At 48.2% G+C, this 23,270-nt stretch overlaps 1 protein-coding gene across 1 annotated transcript in view; it reads right to left on the reverse strand.

Annotated features, from left to right (window-relative positions):
• Nucleotides 1–23,270, reverse strand: part of zmiz1a (zinc finger, MIZ-type containing 1a) — a 131,689-nt gene that overhangs the window by 77,559 nt on the left and 30,860 nt on the right. Inside the window, exon 2 of the mRNA XM_080017128.1 lies at nt 667–748. The gene's annotated coding sequence lies outside the window, so the exon portion shown is untranslated. The remainder of the gene's footprint in view (nt 1–666; nt 749–23,270) is intronic.

The raw sequence follows: 23,270 nt of genomic DNA on the forward strand, positions 1-23,270 counted from the left end.
AGATCGCCATGTGCGAAATGTGGGGAAGGGGCTAGTTAAGGGATAAATTACAGCACTCCATTGCTCTCTTCGGGACAGATATTGGTATTATTAGAGACAGATCAATAGCTGTAAAGACTGCAACCTGCCGTGTATCAACATGGTTTATCCAACACCCTCTCAGGTTTTCTCGGGCCCCAGGGACGGTTAAGGAGAACTTCTAGGAGGTTTTTGGGAAGATCAGATACGCCAAGATGCGTCAATACAGTTCTTATTATTGTTTGCCCTCTTCCCTCACAGGCTACAGTTGTTTGCCATGTGGAGGCTTTATCGCACACAAAAGACGCAATCCGGATCATGGACAACATCAAACAACCCAACAATTTTGGTCAGGATGCCTTCCAACCTCTGACAGCAATTACTGCCGTGTGACACCAGGGACTCAATGTCGGTCTTTCCAAAACATGACACGACTGAGACATGGGACAGAACTAATAATGTCACAATACAGAAATTCGAATTTTGCCTTTTTTTTTTTTTTCTAAGCGTCCGGTGCATTTTTTCCATAGCACATTCACAGACCTCAGAACCCACACTGTCCCAGCCCCCTTCATGCAAAAGCCTCTACGGGAGTACGTCACAAAGTTGAGCCCTTCAGCTGAGGGTGATAGAAATCACAAAGCTTACCAGTGGATGAGGGCGCTCCCGTGTTTCCGAGCGGATTAAACCAGTTTCCTTTTCGTCCTCAATCAGATCATCGAGATCACGTCTGGAACAAAACGACAAAGAAGACACACAGCACATGAGGAACCTTGATGGCAACACGGTCCACTTTGAGCACGGGACTGAAAACAAGATTCTTTATTTGTCACACACACACACACACATACCACAACACATGCACCCATGCGGAGACGGCGACACACGCTTCAAATGGTGTCCGGTGAAACTTGTTCCCTGCTTTTAACCCATCCCGGCACTTTCCTTTCTCCGGAGGAGGGATGCGCCCGGGAACCAACTCCAAACCTCCATCCCTGGTCAGACGATCGGTCGGTACCAACGTTATACCATGTGAGCACCGGTAGAACATGCAAGGCTCCCACAGAAAGGCCCCTCATCGGGAGATAACCCACACATGTTGACTGTTGCCGAAGATTTAATGATGTAGCTTCTCTGTCGTAGAAATATCTGAGCTCCCAAGGCTTAAACCGCGGGAGAATGCGTCCACTCCTCTGGTTCTGTATAAGTACTGTGCCGATCTCCTAATGGGGAGGCCACTTGCTGACTATTAATGCACTACTTAACACGGCAGTATCCTTAAGTAGATTTTTCCCCTGCTTTTGAAACCCAGCTCGTTATGACATTAACATTCTGCGAGACAGCTTTTCAAAGAAGGCAGCCTTTCATTTTTCCACACGTCTCAGCATACAGTCGGAGGCAAGAAGGGGAAAACTATCATATCATCATATCACAGGCTACAGATTGCCCCACATTTAATTACAATTAAACCAGCAGCGAGCAAGCTAAATACGCCCCCATGATTTATTCAACAACCACCCACCTCCACCACAAACCCGCCCTCAGTGTTTGAGTCCAATTAAATTAGTCACATAGGTTTAATTAACTAAGTATGATCTTATATTGTAATTTCGAACGTGAATACGGGGGGGATAGGGAAAATAAGGGCACTTGAGAACTAAGAAAAAGGGTTAACCAGGACTCTCTGGAATGATCAAACCGCGGCGGCGTGACTCGTGCCAATCAGCAGGTCTACGGGGAGGTTCCACCTTCTTATTCCTGAAGGACAGAACGCCGCCCCCGTGGGCTCAAACCATTATTCGATTAGTCATTGAGCTGTAGCTAAAGCAAGAAACTCCTTTGGCATTTTTTACCGCGGAGCGAGACTTCTTGCTCATTACCGTTACTGCAGAACTTTGAATTTTAATGAGGGGAAATAAATAGTTAATTTGTCCGGTACAAGTTCAGGACTTTATTTATCCCTGGTGAGGAGGAAAAATTGCTGTTGACCCAATGAAAAAAAAAAAAACGAACAATAAGGCAAAACAAACACTCAATACACCCCCCAAAAAAAACCACTAAATCCCATGCACATGCTTTGCTATTGCAACTGTTACATGCAAACTACAGACTGTACCATTGATTTACAAACAAATATTTCCCAGTCGCTCCATTTGTGTTGGGGAGAGGGTGAAAGGACGTCTTTATGCATCGAATCAATGACACTTTGCCGCCCATTCACACCAGACCTGCTCAATACTCACTGTGCCAGATGATGGGGTTTGGGCTATTCAAAAACACATTTCATCCCGTTTATCAGCCCACGGTTAATTTCTAATCCTTTGTGTGTTCGGCCGACTCTGAGTGGTCCTAATACGCCGTGTTTAAAAGTTGGCATTACAGTATTTCCGATTCGCACAAAGGTGGTTCCATCGCGACGCTAAATGAGGCTGAGTGCGTGATATAAAAAAAAAAAAAAACAGGCGGGCAGGCGGGCGCGCTCACTCCCGCCCGAGAGGAGACGGGACTCGGAGAACACGCCGTCTCACCGTCTCCCGACACCATCAAGAGTTATCAGAGAGAGGGGTGGGGAGGGAAAATAGGGACTAAACAAATGGAGGCATTGATTCACTAGTTGTTTATTTACAGCCCTCCCCGGAGAAGAAATGAATTCCCCTGTTGAGGCTTTGTTTCCCCATCACACGACACGACGGGATGCAGCAGAAGAAGGGTGAGCAGGCCACACACACACGCACGCCCACACACAGACACACAAACATGCACATACACACATATACACACACACACACACACACACGAGCACAGGGAAATTCTCACACACACACACACACACACACACACACACACACACACACACACACACACACACACACACACACACACACACACACACACACACACACACACACACACACACACAGAAACATGTCTTGCATCTGGATTAATCTCCATTGGGCGTCATCACAGATGCCATTAAACGTAGCAGAAGGCGAGAATCACGCAGGAGAGAGGCTGCCATCTGAATAATTTATTCCGGGGCTCATCTTGTCTCACACCGGGGATTTCTGCTTTCAATTTACACTGTTTTCCTCCCCGTATTCAATCCGGGCGAGCAGATTTGTTGTGATTGGCACGGGGAAGGTCAGCGTTAGCGTGCGAGCATTGATGCCGTCCTTAGTGGGCCGCGCGCTATGACTGTCTATTAGGACACTAGGCTAGTGCGTGTGTGCGTGTGTGCGTGTGTGTGTGTCGGGTGGCACTGGAGAGTAGGCCTGTGGAGAGCGGAGACAGCATTGTGTGTCTGAGCTTATTAGGCTGCTTTCCAAGGACACAGGAGGCTCCAGACATTACACTGCGAGCATAAAAAAAAAAAAAAAAAGAAAAAAGAAGAAGAAGAACACACACTCATCCCTCTCTCGCTAATCATGGACGGACGATGATGTTAGAGTGGAGGAGAGAGGACGAGAGGAGAAAGACGAAAAGGAGGAGAGAGGGAGAGCCTTACACACACACATACACACACTGCAACTTTTACATTTTTCTGATTTATCTTACATTTTTATGTGAGGCCATCTTCAAATAACATTTGAAGATATTATCTGTATAGAGATGTATGTTTTTAAATATAACATTTACATTTTTCTGTTCATTTTTTTTACGTCATACTTTTCCATTTGCTTTGGCAAAGTAACCGTATGTTTCCATACCATATTAAGCCCTTTGAATTCAATTATTCAAAGGGCTATATTATTATTCTAATGTGTTTTGTTATTATGTATTTATCTATCTATTTATAAATGTCATTATTGTTTCACTGTATTTCAAGTGTATTATTATAAGTGGAATAAACATGTGTTGTAATGCTTTGGCAATGTAAGACCTCTTGTCATGTCAATAAAGCAGAGCAGGAGAGAACGAGAGAGAGCGAGAGAGAGAGAGAGAGAGAGAGCGAGAGAGAGAGAGTTCAGGTGCTCTGTCTCGGGACAACAGACAGAGAAAATATGTCCAGACAGACAAGATTTGCAAGTCATTTGAAAATAAAATAAAATAATGTGTGTGTGTGTGTGTGTGTGTGTGTGTGTGTGTGTGTGTGTGTGTGTGTGTGTGTGTGTGTGTGTGTGTGTGAGTTGCCGTATGACTCCTCTGAGAGTGGATAGGTCTGTTCCAGTTTAAGCTCATTGTAGATGGAACTCATACCACAGAGAGAGAGAGAGAGAGAGAGAGAGAGAGAGAGAGAGAAAGAGAGAGAGAGAGAGAGAGAGAGAGAGAGAGAGAGACAGAGAGAAAGAATGTATTTGAAACAAACACAAAGTCCTGAACATCAGGTCTGCGTGAGGACAGTGGCACGCTAGTTTGAGAATTTAGATATCAGTCCACGCCTCTGAACCAGGAACAAAAATATGGCCCGTGGAATGATGGGGGGAAAGAAAAAAAATTTAAAAAAGAATAATAAAAATGTAAATATATATGAATATTGTCATATTTATATTATAATAAATAATCAACCATATTATAATATTTTAATTGAAATATTCATATTAATATCTGTACTATACATTATGTGTGCAATTAGTACAGACAGATATTAGAGTCAATCTTCCTCAAAAAACGAAACAAAATCCATAAAATGAAATGCTTTGTAGTTATATACCAGAGAACTTACCTAACTAAGAACAGCCTGTAATCTCTTCTGCTTGACTCCAACAAGTGGGCTGCAGACACCTGTGACCTACGATCACACTTCAACAAAAAGCAATCTGGCCGACACTCATGATTCTCCATATTTTTCTCCCCGGGGGACGGATAAGGTGTTATGTTATCTTATCTTACGAAGTTGCGTTCTGACCAATCCGGCCGGTGACCTACAATGAGTTTGACGGCCCTGCTCTGAAGCGGATAGCAAGAGGTTGGGGACACGGGTCTTAGCTCTAAACCAACTGGCGACTGGTGCCATTTTCCCTGCAGGCTGCAGCGTTCTCCATGGCCAGCCACATCCTGACTTGGAGGACTTGGCGGTACGCGGCGCTGGGAGGCGTGAACAGCCCCCATTGCAGCCGGGCACATTGCAGCCGGGCACACTGCAGCGGTTCTACAAGGACTGACAGAACCGCCAGACAGACGACCACAGACAGCCCACCACAAACATCCAGCGCTGGCTGCGGCGGCGATGCCAACCCGACCAGACCACAGAGAGAGAGACCGCCTGGAATGGACAGAGTAAACGGGCGGTGACTTGGACAGCATTTGATACGCCGCCTTTCTAGTACAAAGAGACACAAAAGGGCACTTTAGAAATGTTTGCCATGCAAGGCACCACCCTGCGCATTTCGCAGCAGTTTGGGGGTTCAGTGTCTTACTCGAGGACACTTGGACATGGGAGGAGGAGCTTGGGGATCGGACCAGCGATCCTCTGATTGTCACAGGGGCGTCAAATGAAAATGGTGGTCTTTCTTTTCGCCATTCAGCCCGACCCTGTATGTCTCCCGTTCACCCCCATTGTTTTAGTCTTCCTCTTTGTTTCGACTCCTCCAAATAACAAAACAGAGCAGGAAACCAGCGTCTGCTCTCCTTCTGTTCCCGCTGTTTTTGTTTTATTATCGGGCGGTTAAAGTGACGTAGTCCTTCGTAGCCGTCGCCTCATTGCGTCAGTGGACATTACCGACTCACCCCGGTGTGGTGGAGGTCCTCCTCCTCCTCCTCCTCCTCCAGTACATGCGTGTGCACGTGGAGGGGAAACTCGGCACCAGAATGACACAGCATGGAGGAATGCACCCGGACGATGTGGTCACATCCCTCTCTCCCCCTCCCACCATCCCTTCCTCCTGCCCCCCTCTCTCTCTCACTGTGGGCAGGTTCATATGTACCCAGTAATTATCAAGGTTATTTTCTCTAGAGGACCAAATCCCTGTTTATGGACATGAGCATGTGTCATTGGCCGCTGGCTGTCAAACCCGCAGGACACCGGGTCCACCTTTCCACCAGTCCACCCCTCCAACCGAGAAATGCAGAAAGGCGTAGCTTCAGCGGTCCAGACCCAGTTTGTTGTTTGTTTTCTTTTCCCTCTCCTTTCCTCTGTTCCCATCTGAAACCATTTTAAAGCTCTTGGCAGCCGTGTCACAGAGTCCTGCATTGGATCAGGTACCTGTGGGTAGCGGACGGGTGACCCGGGTGTCGCGCAAAAAGTGATTTGCGGGTGTTTTTTTTGTCTTTATATTATTTTCAGATTTGGTTCTGGGTAAAACAAAGAGAACGCGGGTCAGATCACGGTGTTGGATAATAATAAATAAATAGTATTTATTATCCAACAAATTACTTCGTTCATGAATACACCATGGTGCTACTTGGTCTTCAGTGATGTACCCGGGGTCATAGGGTGTTTCGGGTCTTTAATCATCAGACAACCTAACCCAAGTGACCCAGCCAGGGGTGATCAGTCCCCGGCTTGTGTCCAGGTGGCCTGCTACTCCACGGATCTCCCCTCCGGATCCACAGTCATCGTGAGGCTTTTTCAGCAGCCTCCAAGATGTTTTTGATGGCTCTTTTGCACAGCTGTCCTTTAACTCCAAGTAGTTTGAGGGTTCGGTGCAATGACTGGCCGGTGAATCCCCGGCATCCAACTTCGACTGGTTCGCCACGGGCTTTCCAGCCATTGCTCCTGCACTCAGACATCATCCAACTATTATCCAACTAATAACTTATTAATTACTAATTCTTTTTATTTTATTTTAATATATTATCTTAAAATAAAATCTAAATAATTACATTTAATGTTTTAATCCTCTGATCACTGCACCGGATCAATCCGCCCAGTGCACAAGAGGGCGTCTCTTAACTTCCGGGTTATGCATCGTGTGCATTACTGCTTCCGGTTGCAGTTTGTTGTAGTAATTGTGCGGTCCGGTCAGCTGCTGCTGGAGCGCACCTGTGCCGAAGCCAAAACAGCAGATTAGAGGAAGGCGAAAAATATGTTGTGGATAATACACGATTTCCCACAACTCTTCTTCAAGAGCGAAATCCAAATCTGGGAGGCTTTTGGTGTAATAGTAGATGGTGAACATAACCAAGTCCCTGTGTTCGCTGCTTGTAAAAAGTGCTGAGAAGTGTTGGCTTATGACGCCGCAAACTGGGTGGGTCACCATTGAAGAAGCATACGGGGGTCGAGTTGCGATGCCAATGCCACTGGCACAAAAACAACGAAACACTTCTTCACGAAAGAACAGTGATCTTCAAGCACCCACAAAAGGGAAGACAAAGGGACGGTTACCAAACTAGCAGCAGTATTAGTCTGCAGTGACATCAGATCTTTCGAAATGGTGCGTGCCGATGGTTTCACTGGAAGAGCACAGGGACTGATGGACATTGGTGCTCGGGCAGGGCGTGTCGACTGCAATGCGACTGTTACCAGATCAGGCAACCGTATCTCGCAGAGTGACAAAATAAGCGGAAGACATTCGCCTAACAAGCTTAATTCCTGAGCCGAGAGAACAGTCGGGTGAGTACAATGGAGCAGTCGCTTCAGACGTGTGGACCGACGATTACAGAAAAATAGGCTACCTATGTCACACAGCACTCTACATCAATGGCAAGTGGGAGCTGGTCGAACGAGTGCTTTCTACATCGGAATGGGACTATGCCTTGCATTAGACGTCTGATAACATCAAACCGGAAATCATCCGAGTCCTGCGGAGATACAACATTGAGGATGTCTTCTCCAAACTGGTGTACGTGCCAGGAGTTCAAACACCACAGCACACCGAGCTGTGCTGCCCATCTACTACAAACCACACACCACCGTGCGCTACCATCTGGGAAACCCAGCCAGGAAGGATGCCTTCAGAGAGGAAGTGTTTGAGCCTGTCGCTGGGGCAAAGTCACTCGTAACCCACCTCAAGCAAACGGATCTCCAGGGATCGCCTTGAAAAAACCCCCCCCCCAAAAAAAACCCACTGAAAGCATCGGTTGAAAGGCGCTGGAACTCAATCCACACAATGCCCGAGTCGATCGGCTGTCGATACGAGGCTCAGAATCCTTCTCGCAAAACAACGAGACGCACCTCTTGCAAAAACTAGCCAGGTTTTTACATCTCAGGCTGAAAAGTCTGAAGTTGCTCGCGGACGAACATGAAGTGGGAACCGTGCACAAAGAGGTGCGACGTCTTGTTTAAACGTCGGATTCAGCTCTGTCGGATCTTTGTTTCTGCATTTGAGATAAGGCTGTTTTGTGGCTTGTCGTTGTCACCTTTTTTTTCCCCCATCATAAAAAAAAAATAGGTTCGGAAATAGATTTGTAGTCTTGCATAGGCCTCATCTCGCTCCATCTATTACAACTCTCGAGACTTAAAAGACAAGTGTGGATCGCCCCACCGACGCGGTGCCACTGCCAGCTCACCGCCGCCGGAGAAGAGACCTCGAGCAGCGGAGGGATTATCTAACGTCGAGGATCCCACTTGCAGCGATGAGGCCGCCACTCAGGGTGAAGTGGCCGCATACACAGAAATTCAAGGCATTCTCAACTGGTGGAAGGAGCAGGCGACAATGTTTCTAAATTTGCCGCACATTGATTCTTTCAAGGCTTTCAAGTGCCGCGAGTGAGCGAGATCTTTCCAAGGCTGGATTGGTGGTCCAAGGGATGTGCAGCCGACTGAAACCAGGGACAGCGGGTGACATTGTATTTCTGCATAGTAATCTATTACAATTTATAACACTGAATGGTGAGTTGAACATGGTATTAGCCAGCCTGACTGTAAAGATATCAGTCTGTTAAAAAGTATTATTAACGTTAGGTATAGGCCTCCTGGTTTGTCCTGGCCTCAGCCATAATGACTATTGTTATAACAGACATTATTCTGTTCAAACCCAATGAACGATGTGCTGAACGTAAGTGTTCAGTTCTGTATTGTTGTGCTTGGCTGGCTTGAATGCTGAAATAAACGTTGTCTCTTTTGAAATCAAAGTTAACTCTCAACCTTTTAGTACATAACACTGGTGTGATCTAATAATTGACTGCACGCGATTGTTGCACAACAATACGAGAACTTTCCGTTTTTACTGATACAGCCAAAGTCAAGTTTGTTTATATTGGCAGATGACCATCTAATTCAGTGGTTCTCAAACGTATTTTTTAGTAATGCGGAAGTGTGGAAATGTGACTGAAAGTAACACATTGAGTATCGGGCCGTCAAGGCGGCGGAAAACATACGATTGGAAGTCGTCGCAAAGCAAATTCGGCAACATATAAGAGCGGGGCCGGGAGCATTATCCATCGCGGGTTGGAAGCCGTGGCGATGGGAAAGAAGTACCAAAACAGTTCACCTATGTTTTGTGTGTTGGCTCTGGAATGAGAGACTCTTCAATCAGGGGCGTTACTAACAGGCATAATATTATGAGAATAAGTAAAAAAATATATTAATTAAAATTGTATTTCCTGAATAACCTCTGTTTTAAAATATATTATGTTAATTTCTGATATATGAAATGTTCGTTTGATCAAGCCTAACCAACTTATTTAAACAGCCGCAGGATATGCCGTTTCTGGTCGGGCCGTGGATCTTGTGTCGACGAGTAGGGTCGGACTGCCGGGTGGGTACGGTATTGCGCGTTGCAGGGTGCGGGGCGGGAGCGGGTCTTAAAATCCAGACCCCTGTGGGACTCGCGAGGTGACCTACAGTGAGACAGGGTGAGATGTTTCGTGAGAGCTCGGGTCTCGGCCGTTGCCAAAAAATAAAAAAAAATAATAAAAAAAAAAACCCGGCGGAATCCGCTGGAAACCACCGGCGAAAACTGAGGATATCCGACAGCGTTTGGAGGGTTTGGAATCCGCGTTGAGAAAAGGGAACAAACCAATGTAAAAAATAGCACAGCTGTAGAATTAACTCTCTTTGATTCAAACCACTTTGGAAATAAGTAGCAAACGTCCGGCTCCTTTCGCTGGAGAAAGGATATTTTTCTTTCCTTTTCGCCAGCGTCACGCTCCCTGGAGAAGTTTGACCTTGGTCACAGCGCACGTTTCCTCCGGACGCGGCACCAGAGGATGTCAGACGAGGAGAGGGCAGCGGTTAACAAGCCCTGTCAAAGCCTTGTCAAAGTAAATACATAAATAACAGCAACCGATCCTTTATCTTGTTTGGTTTGCTGTGGCCTGCAGCTTGCTTTGAAACAATGTGTTCAAATGAAACTTTTACCTCTCCTTGAGAGAGCCCATGAAACGTCTAGCGAGGGACTACAGATGCAAATGTATTTATATATAGATTATATTTATATTTAAATTGTAATTATGTATTTACTGTAATTTTTATTAATATGCCCTGTCACTGACAAATAAATTAACTAAATAAAATAAAATTAGATCCCATTTATCTTAATCGCCCACGTACACCGACTCTATACACCAGCCTATTCAAGTGGCGGCCGACGGGCCAAAAGTGGCCCATGTATTTCTGCAGACCGGCCTTTTTAATACATTTGAAGGTCGTACTGCTAGTACTACTACTTCTATTTCCACTATCACTACTACCGCCACTACCACGATTACCATAAATTATTACGACCATCACTACCACCATCACTACTGCTACTGTGGGATACACGGCATCCCACTGGAGGTTGTTTCGGTGACGGAGCAGGTGTGTTTTCGGACCACACCGGGTCAACTGAAGTTGTGAACTTGGCGTTCAGCGTGAGCACGCTGTGGCGGCCGGGGGTCACACACTCGCTCCCAAATGGGCTGAAACCCTCACAAAAGCTGCTTCCTCTCCGTTTCATCACCCCGACCGCTCTTTGTTAGCGTGCGGAAATGCCTGAAGAGGGAATGAAAATACCGGCAAGTTCCTGCAGCTCTGAGACCGGGTTGGGGGGGAGGGGGGGGATTGAAACACAGAGTGGGGCAGACAGAAACAGACAGAGAGAGAGAGAGAGAGAGAGAGAGAGAGAGAGAGAGAGCGAGAGAGAGAGAGCGAGAGAGAGAGCGCGATTGAGACAGAAAGAGAGTGAGATAGAGTGAAACAGAAAGGGTGGGAGTGAAACATACAGTAAGCCCCTTTCACACATAGTTCCCGGTCAATTACTGGGATGACCTTTCCGGCACCACCAGCGATTTTCACTCTTCACACATGATGATGCAATGAGTCGGTTTTGTTTATAAACTGGCTGCCAGAGACCAGCGCTTCGGTTTCCACTTCCTTGTCTCCCCGCTCCTCCCGGATGGACTCGGTTCTCACCGTGTACAGAGCCTTCGTCCCCGGACGCAATAACCCTAACCCACTGTTATTAAATCAGTGTGATCATTTTCCTGTCGGACACTCTCTGCCTCCGGAGAAGGAACGTTCTCCACCCGTTTTACCTCTCCCTGTCCGCTCATTCCCTCTCCGGCTCCGCCAGCCGGAGCCGGACAGCCGGCGGGCGATCGAAGCGCTTGTGTCCGATGTCCCCGCAGCGCACCCCTAACTGTAAAATACATGTCTAGGGTCTGAGTAGCATTTTAGAGAAGAAAAATAATACATTTTAAGAAACATAAAGACCTGTCGCCGTAGAGACTGGACGTGGTTCAGTTCCTTGTCTTTGCAGCCAAGCGCCACGGTTCACATCTGTATATATATATATTCGTACTAAATAAATCTTATTTGTCTCACTCTCACTTATCTCACTATTTGTGCTTTGCCGATACCGTATTCAGGTTTGGCTCCACCCCTACTTCCTCAAGTACCTTAAGTGCTTGTTCCGGCAATGTTACTACTTCCATGCACAACACAGCCGTAACACAGCAATACCGGCATTTTCCCGGAAATGATACTAGGTCTTGAGGTGGGAAATTGCCGTAACAGATTTCCCGGAATATTGATCCCTGCTCCCTTTCACACATGACCCCATGCAGGAACGGTTCGGCAACATTGCTGGCTGCATGTGTGAAAGGGGCTCGAGAGAGAGAGTGAGACAGAGAGAGCGCAAGACAGAGAGTGAGAGCAAGAACAAGGGAGGGGTTGAGTCTTGCAGCTGCACTGAGATCTCACACACACACACACACACACACACACACACACACACACACCCTACACACACACTGTGTGTGTGTGTAGGGTGTAGGATCGTGTTGCCTTCTGAGATAACCGTGTTAACACACAGACCATCAACAGGGTCTCTGGTTACCGTGCTGTCAGGGCATGGGGACAGGGGCTCTACTGGACAGTAAACAGAGAGGCCAAAAAACATTCATCAACAGAAGGCAAAAGGCTCGGGTCCTATCTGGGGTCCTGGGCAAATTCAAAAAGTGCCATCCCAACCACCACCGTACAGCTCTCCCAACCGACTCCTGTCTCGTTTTTCCTTCTTTTTCCCAGACATTCCATTACATCACCTCACGGCCATTTGCGGCGGGTGAACACCAACACGTGTTCGCAATCAAACCTGCGGCGCTCTGACAACAGGTGATTGCAATCAAGCAACTAACGGATGGCCGCTCTTTACTGCGAGGCAGAAAGGGAGGGAAGGAAGAAAGGTAGGAAGGAAGGAGGGAAGGAAGGAAGCCGCCGAGGAAGGCAAAGATGGAGCAAACAAAGACATCGGGAGAGGGAGTCACCACGTAATGTCAGAGTGCAAGAACCTTCAGGACAGCTGCTGCAAGTCTCCTTCTCTGTCCCCGTCACTCTTCTCTCTCTCTCTCTCTCTCTCTCTCTGACACACACACCCTCCTCCTCCTCTTCCTCCTCCTCCTCCTCTTCCTCTCTCCTTTTTAGCCGGTGACAGTAGGCAGTTGGCGATGACACGAGGAGTGTTTCTGGCACCCGGCAGCGCGGCACTAAATGGACAGAAATATCCGCTCTGAGTCTGACAGACAGACAGATGGACGGACAGGCGGGTGGACGGCCGACCAGGGTGATGTGTGTGTGTGTGTGTGTGTGTGTGTGTGTGTGTGTGTGTATGTGTGTGTGTGTGTGTGTGTGTGTGTGTGTGTGTGCGCGCGCGCGCGCGCGCGCAGCTGTCACAAGGTTCACCACTTCCATTCGTTTTTTTTTGCTCTCTCTCCCTCTCTCTCTCTCTCTCTCTCTCTCTCCCTCGCTCCCTTCCTCCCTCCCTCCCTCCCTCCCCCTCAGTGTCTCAGCCGGACCTCTGCTACGTAACGTTTTGCGACACCGCGTTTAAATAAAGTACAGCGCTGCATTTCGCTGAGAGCCCGAGAGTAAAGGGGCGGAGGAGGGTGGAGGTAGGGAGGGGTCGGTCGGGGGGACGGAGGGATTGGGGGTTTATCTTTCACGGGGCCACAACTGGTCGTCACGCGCCGTCATTCCTTCACGGGGCCAAAGTCCCAAAGTTAGCTTCTTACGCTTCCAGTTTCCATCATTCTTCCATCGGTTCGCTTTCTTTTTTCTGAGGGGGTACTTTCTGTTAGTTCTCCTCCTTCTCACTCAAAGAATCTCTCGCGCTCTCCCGCTCCCTGCTTTTTCCTCAGCTCCCAGCCGTTCTCAATTAGGAGGGTCAGGGAGCGGAGCAGAGAATAACTCACACTCTGGTATCTGGGGCTGGAAGGAACCAAAGATCAGCAGCAACAAGAAACCAGCACTACAGCGCGCAACGCAGCCCGTGTCCCTGTCCAAGTGTGTGTTAGCATGTGTGTGTGTGTGTGTGTGTGTTTGTCCGAACCGCATGCATAAATCTGCCCCCTGTCAACAGGTTGTCAGCAACCCCTGACCCCGCTATTTAAATTTCAACGAAGACGACAAAACCTGCCAATGGGGCGAGTGGAGTGATGGGCAGACGGACAGGACTGGTTACTGTTCAGGTCTCACCCATTGTCCCAACTGGCTTGTACAAGCAGCACAATGCAAAAAATATACAGCAACTGACACACACACACACACACACACACACACACACACACACACACACACACGTTTACAGTGCTCTAAACATGCGCCCCATGCAGCGAGCTACTATTGCTTTTGTTTCACTGGTCCCCTCTGAGTGCAGAGAAGCTGGAGGCTGCAGTTTACAAGACACATCTGCAGGTGTTGTATTTCAAACTGAGAAACTCAACCTGAGAGAGAAACACACACACACACACACACACACACACACACACATATTGATGAAGAGATACAGAGACACACAGACACACACACACACACACACACACACACACTGCAGGTGCAGTATTTTTTGCCACTGCGTCAGAGCCTTGAAACACTGAAAGGAGCCAACTTGCTGAAACTGAAAACCTCACAGCATCTGTCTGGTTTTAAGAGTACTTCATATAAAACAAAACATTAGTTTTAACTGCAGCGGATGGTACTGGAACATGATCTAAAAAGCAGAGGTACAGTACATGATATTGACCGCTGGGCTGTCAAATTAAAAGAGTGGCAGACCCACAAGACCAACCATCTGGCCGAAGGTCATAAAGGTTTAATCCAAAGGCCATTACACATACAGGGCGCCATTATTTCATGCAATATATTTGCACGGAAATCCCTATTCTCCTGACTGATAAGCAGTCATTGCTTGAAGGCATATTGATGTGGATTTTAACTACGTTCCGGGGTTAGTCGCCACAGCGGATCACCTGATCGTTTTCATGTCTCACAATACCGTCCTTTGAGACAAAAAATCTGAAAACCACAAAGTTAACAAATTTAAAGACAACTTGTGGAGAAGTGGTGGTGCATGCTGTTGCAAAATGGTCTCAAACCCTTCCCAAGCCGTCCTGAAGTCCGTCTGAAAGCGGCCGCGGTGCAGGCCTTTTTAGAAGTTGCAATATATATAGTTGGATTTTAAGCAGGTGATTCACCTTGACCTGTGGCGAGTCACAAGTGCCTGCACTCTAATAATCACTAATATCGCCAGTTTGACACGAGCAAAGTAGTCATTCTGCTGTTTTGTGTCACTGCGTGTACCACACGGAGCACGGAGAAAGGACAAAATGAAAAAGCAGAGAATTGTCTAAGGAGGTCAGACCGAAGATCCTAGGATCCATGGACAATCTCAAGGCTAAAAGCCCATCTCCAGAGACCTCGATGTTGCCGTGTCCACCATGTTACCAAGAAGTGCAAGTCCCATGGCACTGTAGCCGACCTCCCTGGAAGAGGATGCAAGAGGAAAGCTGACCAAAGATTGCAGCAAAGGATCGTCCCAGTGGTGGAGACGGAAGACTGCAAAACGCATTCAAGCCAGATTCAGACACAAGGTACAAGCGTTTCAAGTCGCACCATCCGTCGCCAACTCACTGTGATGGGGTGACATGGAAGGAGACCCAGGAGGACCCCACTGCTGAGAGAGAGAGAGAGAAAGAGAGAGAGAGAGACACAAGAAAGCCCGGCTGGAGCCAAAACACACCAGAACAAGCCAAAATCCTTCTGGGAGAATGTCTTGTTTACAGATGAGAGTAAATTAGAGCTTTTTGGTAAATCTTGTAAACCCTATGTTTATAGGAAAAAAAAAATTTGAAGCCTTCAAAGAAAAGAACACGGTCCCAACAGTCAAACATTGAGGAGGTTCACTGATGTTTTGGGGGTTACTTTGCTGCCTCTGGTACAGTTTGCCTTGAATCTGTGTGCGGCATCATGAAATGGGGAAACGACATCACCAAATTACCGAGGCATTTCGGAGCGCAATGTTGCACCGGGTGTCGAAAAGCTGCGTCTCCGTCGAAAGGTCACGGGGGCGGCGTCCTCCAGCGGCACACTGACCAAAAACACGCATCAAAAAGCACCCGGGAATGGGTCAAAACAAAACGCCGGACCGTTATTAAACAGCCAGCAACGAGTCCAGATCGAAGTCCCGTTGAACAGCGGTGGAGAGATCTAAAGAGAGCAGGAGCAGCTTGGAAGGAGCAGCCACCTTCACATCTGAACGAATTGGAACAGTTTGCAAAAGAAGATCAATAATTTTGTCGGCGCCATTTCTGTTTATCTTATGATTTCTTGGTGTTTAAAGGCGTCAACTTTCGACTCTCTGTGCGAGAGAAACGTCTCGGTAAAACTTTCGACATCCTCTCAGCCGGGCCACAGATCCACATGCGCGGCGTTAAGAGAGCCCCCGAGCGTCGCTCATTCAAAAACAACTTCCAGCAGGATCTAATTGTGCCCCCTACCCCCACACGCGCCCCCCAACACCATCTTCCTCCCATTCTCCTCCTCTCCCCGAGTGAGCGAGTTAAAGACTCTTCGAGAATCAAACGTGTTTGTCGTCGCCGACAGTCAAGTAGTTGGGAGGGTCGGGGCGCAGTGTCTTCTCAACCCGGCGAGACAAAGCTCAATCAGCCGAGCTTCAGCGCAGCATCCGAAAAGACAGGATCGCTCCCCTCCCTGCGCCGCCGCCGCCGCCGCCACTCCATTGTTCTCGCGCCGCGGTGCGCCCGCCACGTTGCCCGCATTTTGGGACTGTCTTTGCCAAACGGGCCACAGGTGGACAAGTGTGTAACTGGAAAACAGGTGTCGCACTCTCCTTCTATAAACTTCTCCTTCTTTGTTTCCCTCCCCCGCCCCGTCATGTTTTTCCACGTCATTCAGGCAGCGGCTGGGCTTGAGAGCGCGCGCCGCGCCGTTTGTGAAATGGTTAGGGCTGTCAAACGATTCAGATAATAACTCGGGATTAATCTATGCGATGAATCACAGTTCTTACATTTGCCCAAATGTAACCATAAAGATCGATTTTTCTATTAAGCTTTATCAACACTGTGATTTGATTATGGAGACCAGAAACACAAAAACAAGTTATTTAATTATTATAATTATTCAAATGAATTTCTTTGTCTACCATATTTACCGGCAACATGGAAACGAGGCTGGAGTCTATTCATGAACTAACTACCGATCCCCTTCCTCTCCCCACGGTGTAAGCAGCATCGTCCCGGGTGTTAATGAGTGTGTGTGAGTGTGTGTGTGTGTGTGTGTGTGTGTGTGTGTGTGTGTGTGTGGTGGCATGTTGTTTTGCGTGGCATATTACAGCCATTCATCAAGAGGCAGGAGACATTTGACAGGCGGACGCGGCCAACAGGTTGTGTAATCATATAACACAGCCGTGTCAGGCCGCCTTGCCCCGCCCGGGCCTCCTAACACTGATCTCCTCCTGGGTAATTGAGGACACCAGACAGTGGCGGTGATGGATAGCATCAGGGGCCGACCGGAACAGGGGGGACGGGTGAAGATGGAGTTCTGCGGGCCTGACATCGTATGTGATCAAATCAACGTTGCGGGCTACGACGGGACACGGAGCCAGCGGTCCAAATGTTTACGTCCCCGAGCTGTTCGGGTGTGCAACAGGTCGGAAAAACATGCCGGCGAAATGCTTCCAAGCCGGACGTTGGCGTTTTTCCAGTGGTACGTTTGGGTCGGCCAAAGCAGTGATGACCGACCGTTTCCGTATCCAGGACCCTCGCTTTGAGACGCATTAGGTTGGATATGATTTCATCTCCGGGACCCCTAATCTGAGAGGATTTTTATTGTTAGATGTGATTTAGTCCAAACTTCCAGACCTGACCTATACTAAAGTGAGGGAGATAACAGTGGAAAAAAGCCAATATTGTACATTCTGCCAACATCTTAAATTAAATTAAATGATATTGAAGTTTAACTATTACCTATTTTTCCGGGAACCCCCTGGAACCTGTTGAAGGACGTCCTGGGGGGTCCCCAGACCACACACTGAGAACCGCTGACCTGAAAATATGATCGTTCGCGGCTGTAGTATTTCACGGTGCGATAACTCAGCGTCGGATGTTTCACTTGTACTTGTACGAAGCAAGCAAATATATAGACCCCCCCCCCCATTAAAAGGTAGTTCCACGCCACATTAATCTATGTAGGAACAAACACCGTGTCCTAACAGGCCTCAGGAAAAAACGGCTTTCCCTCGTAAATTAGGTTGTAGCGAGAGGGGTGCGCTATCAGATGCTGAGGAATGCGCCAGGTGCATATTTCCACCTTCCCCAAACAGCTCCAGTGGCGGCTGCATCGGAGGAGCGCGGGTGGCCCCCGAGGCGCTGCTGGAAGCGCATAACGGGTCGCGAGTAACCCGGTGCAACCCGCGCCGCTCCGTCCCGGAGCACCGGGAAAAAGAAGACAATGTTCTCTCTCATCCTCCCACTCCACGCCACTTTCTACTCCCGCAGCCTTGCGAGACGCCTGCTGCAGTCGCGCTGGGCCGCGCACAAGATGCACCAGACTGTGTACAAGAGGATGAAAGAAGAAGAGGAAGAACAACAACAACAACAACCGCAGAACAGACCGACGCCGCCTGGAAGAAAACAATGGAATGGAGATGCATCTTTTCAGTGTGATCACAGCCTCTCCAGATGAATTGGAGAAACATTGAGGTGGGCTCTTCTCACAGTGCTGCTCAGACTACGGTTTCTCTCTGTCACTTACACACACGCACACACCAGAGTTTGAGACACCCTGAACCGCCGTGTACCGGCAGCAGAGTGTGTATCTGCATGTCCCGCCTCCGAGGGACGGTGAGAGATCGCGCCGGGAGAATAATAAATTAATGATCTCACTTTTTATTTCAATTCTGTGGTCTATTAATTCAGCGTTTGGTTCATTGACTCTTGAGTTGCGGATTTTGTGCTCTTGATGTGACTGTGAAGAGCTCACTGGTCCCGCTGGGACGTTGCCACGTTGCTACAAATTCAACATGATTTCTGTTGTTGTCGTGATTGGTCATTGGTCCATTTTGATGGTGCATCTTAAAGGTAAGATGCTCGTGGCGTTGCACACTGGCAATACAAACTGATGATTGGATAATTGGTCATGCTGATAAAATATTTTGAAATTGAAATTGAAGATTTAGAGATGATATTAAAATTGTAATATTATTAACTGGAGAAACAAATATCATATTGCATCTTATTTTGTCTTTTATTGCTCAATGGCTAATGCAGAGAGAGGGAGAGTGAGAGTGAGACAGGGAGTGGGCACAGAACTACAAGATGATGGAGGGAAAGCATAAAAAGGAATGAAAACTAAATGGAAAAAAGAGGAATGGGATGCTAATTCCTTTGGTGTGAGCTAATCCCCGGAAGCTCTGACATCCTCCACTTTCATCTAGGAACGCCACGCGACAGCCGAAACGAAGCGTGCACACCCCACACACACACACACACACACACACACACACACACACACACACACACACACACACACACACACACACACACACACACACACACACACACACACACACACCTGTCAACTCTCCTCCCCCACCACCTCCACCTCTTCATCTCTCTCTCCTCCCTTCAGTCAAACTCTGACCACACGGCGTGGACCTGGGCATCCGTCCTCTGACAACACGAGTGGGATTCAAGAGGGCAGGAAGAGAGGAGCGGAGGAAGGGAGGAGGGGAGGAAGGGAGCATCGGTGGAATTGAGGAGTGGAGGAAGGGAGGGGCGCTTCTGTTAAAAAGACAAGCTTTCTGAACAAATAAGTGTAGTGAAAAAGTGAACAAATAAGTGTAAAAAAAAGGGTGAGGTGCTTCGCCTCCCGTGTGGACCAATTCTGATCTGAGTTCCAACGCCAGACCACTACAACTCAGTACTTGTGTGTGTGTGTGTGTGTGTGTGTGTGTGTGTGTGTGTGTGTGTGTGTGTGTGTGTGTTTGTGTGTGTGTGTGTGTGTGTGTGTGTGTGTGTGAGTGAGTGAGTGAGTGAGTGAGTGAGCAAGCGAGCGAGCGAGAGATGAGAAAGAGTGACACACTTCATTCGGTGGACATTCACAAAGGATTTATGGGATGGCAGCAGAGTTGCGTTCCAGTACTTTCATGTGTCTCTGTTCTGCTTCCTGCTGCCGCCTCTTATTCTGCTTCAGCGAGCGTGCGTTGTCACTCAGCCTTTGCCTGGGCCTTTGTGTGCGTGCGTGCGTGCGTGCGTGCGTGCGTGCGTGCGTGCGTGCGTGTATTAAAGCTGCCACTCTGTGTCCTGACGTCCGTATGCTAATCGCTTTTGCTGATCCCAGCCAGTTGTGCATGTGTCTGTTGTGTGTGTGTTAAGTGGGTCTTCATGCACGTGTGTGTGTGCATCTCTGTGTGTGTGTATGTGCAAGGCAGATGTTCCCCAGCCGGTTGCAATGCTCAACATTCACACACACAGCACACGAAGGAAGATTAACACTTTTATTTATTTATTTATTTGTTTGTTTACACCCCACCCAACTACACCCAACCCCACCCAACCGCCCCATCCCTCCTCCCCGGCCCTGGCCTTAATCCCTGGTATAGGACTGACTACCGGGTGGAGAGGCAGGAGTTTTTGTGTAATGTGGGGGAGGTGGATGCTGGGACACGCTGCACCCAAAGTGGGAGGTCATGGAGACACTTTGTGAAAGAACCTTAAATCACCTGTGTGTATGTGTGTGTGTGTGTGTGTGTGTGTGTGTGTGTGTGTGTGTGTGTGTGTTCTGGTGTGTGTGTGTGTGTGTGTGCTGCTGACACATGTAACATACATGTAGTACCTCCTCAATGTCATGTAAAGTCATTCTGAGTTAGCTGCTGAATAATACCTCTCCAATTTCCAAATTGCAGTTATATTCCAATTCCAGAGTGACATTTAAGAATTTTTGGATGTGTGTGACCTTCTTATTTTCTAACTTTTTGGCACATAAAATTCTGGTCTTTGGAACAAAACTCCCTGGAACCATCAATAAACTTAATTTGAGTTCCCCGAACATAAGCTCAAGGAATCACAACCGTTTCACAATGGAAGTCTTACTCCAGATTTGTTAAAACCTCCACCCAAAAAGAAATGGCTATGTGGTGTCGTGCTGTGATGTCCTTTTCTAAATGTGATATTGACGTTAATGCAACCATCACCGGGTGCGAGAGAGAGACTCCCGTTCGGCTGAGGCCCCGACAGCCTGTCCTTGCAAATTAAAGCCGTAGCTAAAAATAGACTTTTTGAGTCACCCTCGGTCGAGGTCGCTATCGGCCAAAAAGTCAAAAGCAGCAGTTCCCTGGTGCCGCTGCAACCAGGAACTGGAGGAACTTCCTCTCTCCGCATCGTTTAAAGAAGTTCCACATTGATTAGCATAAATCCACTCTTGCGGAATGTTCGCTGGATGTCTCTCATACAGTACCTGCTGATCAGTGGATTTATATGAAGAAATCGTGTTTATCGACCAAATCATTAAGTAAGGTGAAAATAAATAACTTTCAAAAGCAACAATCAAGTCATTTTCAAAGACAAAGTCAAGGAAAATACTTAAGTGCCTCTAAAATACTTTTTAGAGACACTTGGCATTGAGCTTCAGCAGATGACGGCATAGACCTGCTCTAGTCCTTTTTTTTTTTTTTTTCCAGTTTTGAGTCACTTTGGACCACAGGCATGTGCACTGAGGATCCGCTGAGTTCGGGGCTCTGGGCAGCTGCTCATAATACACCAGCAGCAGGGAGGGGGACCAGCTCCACCCTCAACCCGGTCCCCGGAAACCGGCCAAAGCGGCCCCGACCTCAGACATTCAACCTGCTGTCGCCAATTTGCCAAAAAGGGTGGTCAAAACTGGGTCCAAAGAGGGGCCGGTCTGGATTCAATGTTGTAAATGTACATGAAACTGGTCTTTACCTGTTCGGTCGCGGTCACTCGGGTCGCCACCCCCTCCCCGACCCCTCCCCTCATGTATTCCTTGCCAACAGCCCTTTGCCGTCCCCTGGGAGAAAGAGAGAAGGAGAGAGAGAGAGAGAGAGAGAGAGAGAGAGAAAGAGCCGTTAAAATTTCTCAGACTGGATGACAGGGACTGTGCGGTTCGTACGGGGAGGATTAATGGACGGCAGGAAAATCCACCCTGGTCCTAAGAAATGCGGCCGAGGAGCCGGGAGGGAGTTTGCTCCGCTGCCCCATTTACTCTGCCTCCTAACCTTGCCAGAAAAGCAACGAACCGGTGAACCGCCGCACAGGCCGTTACACCGCGGCGCTTGTATACTGCAGCGACTCTGTATATGCACACACACGCACACGCACACGCACACACACACACACACACACACACACACACTCACTCCTCCACACTCCACCTCCTCCCCCGCTGCACAGGAACAATGTCCTTCCCAAAGGTTATCGGCCGCCTGCCGCTCGGTCGGCCCTCACCCAGAGTCCATTACACACCGAGCGGCCGCCTCGCCACCTTAAATCACCTCCGCTGGTCCCTGCTCGCCGCCCCGCTGGAGCCCAGCTACAGACCAACACCAGGGACACCAGCAAGAACACCACACCGCCGGCATGCGCCTCCGACTCTCTCTATCGGCGCATTTACATGCACTCAATATCCTGACTCAGACCCACAACACAATATTCAAACTGTAAAACTTGACAACAACAAAGAAATAAAAAGAAAAGAACGGATCATCACCCAGCGAGACTCAAATCCCTTCTTTCCCTTCAAGGGAGCCGTTCAGAAGAATCGTTCAAGAGAAGTTTGTAATAAAGAGGGACACGGCCATCCCAGGGGGTTATTTTCCCGACTGGACACATTGATTGATTGCACTCTATACAAACACATTTCTATGTCGTTTGATCTCCTGTTTCTATGGAAAAGCCTTGCACGGTTAAAGAAAAAAAATAGACGTCTCGTCATCCCTAGTTTATACCACACATAGAGACGTCTATAGGCCTGTCTGTCTGTCTCTCTCTCTCTCTCTCTCTCTCTCTCTCCCCCTCTGTGTAAATTCAAGTCAATTCAACAAGGCCTAATTGGAATGACCGTGAAGAAATACAGTATTGCACTGTACAGTTCGAAAGCACAATGGTGAGAATATAACATATGATGTCAGTTTGGAACAGCTAGGACACTGAACAGAACCGATAAACGTCGTAAGAGTTTCAAGGAACAATTACAACGCAGGAGACACAACATGTCTCCGTGTCCATATCTCTCTGGGTTTTTTTTGCTTGTTTGATGATTTTTGATGAATGTTGGGAGTGCCGTCTGTATTAGTGTGAGGTCAACGTTAACATGTGTGTCGCTGAGTTGAGTAAGAGCTCCAACCTCGCTCACTCACTCTTCTCCAATCCAAACAGGCGGCGATGTTTTACAAGTGTTTGCACGGGTGTAAGGTGTCTCGCCATCCGTGCCCACGCCTGCCCCCGCCTCCTTTAGTTTCATCCTGGAGGGGGGGTGATGGGGGGGGCTTGGTTTTGGACGGCAGCCAAGTGGGGGGGCCAAGGGGTGCGGTGCGGAGGAGAAGGACCAATAAATAGAGAGGGAGCGGAGCAGGTGTCGCAGACAAATGTGATTTACAGCGGCTGTGTCCCGCGCACCCGCTGACAGGTAAACCCAT

This window comes from Zeus faber, assembly GCF_960531495.2.
Source record: "Zeus faber genome assembly, chromosome: 16".
Taxonomy (NCBI): Eukaryota; Metazoa; Chordata; class Actinopteri; order Zeiformes; family Zeidae; genus Zeus; species Zeus faber.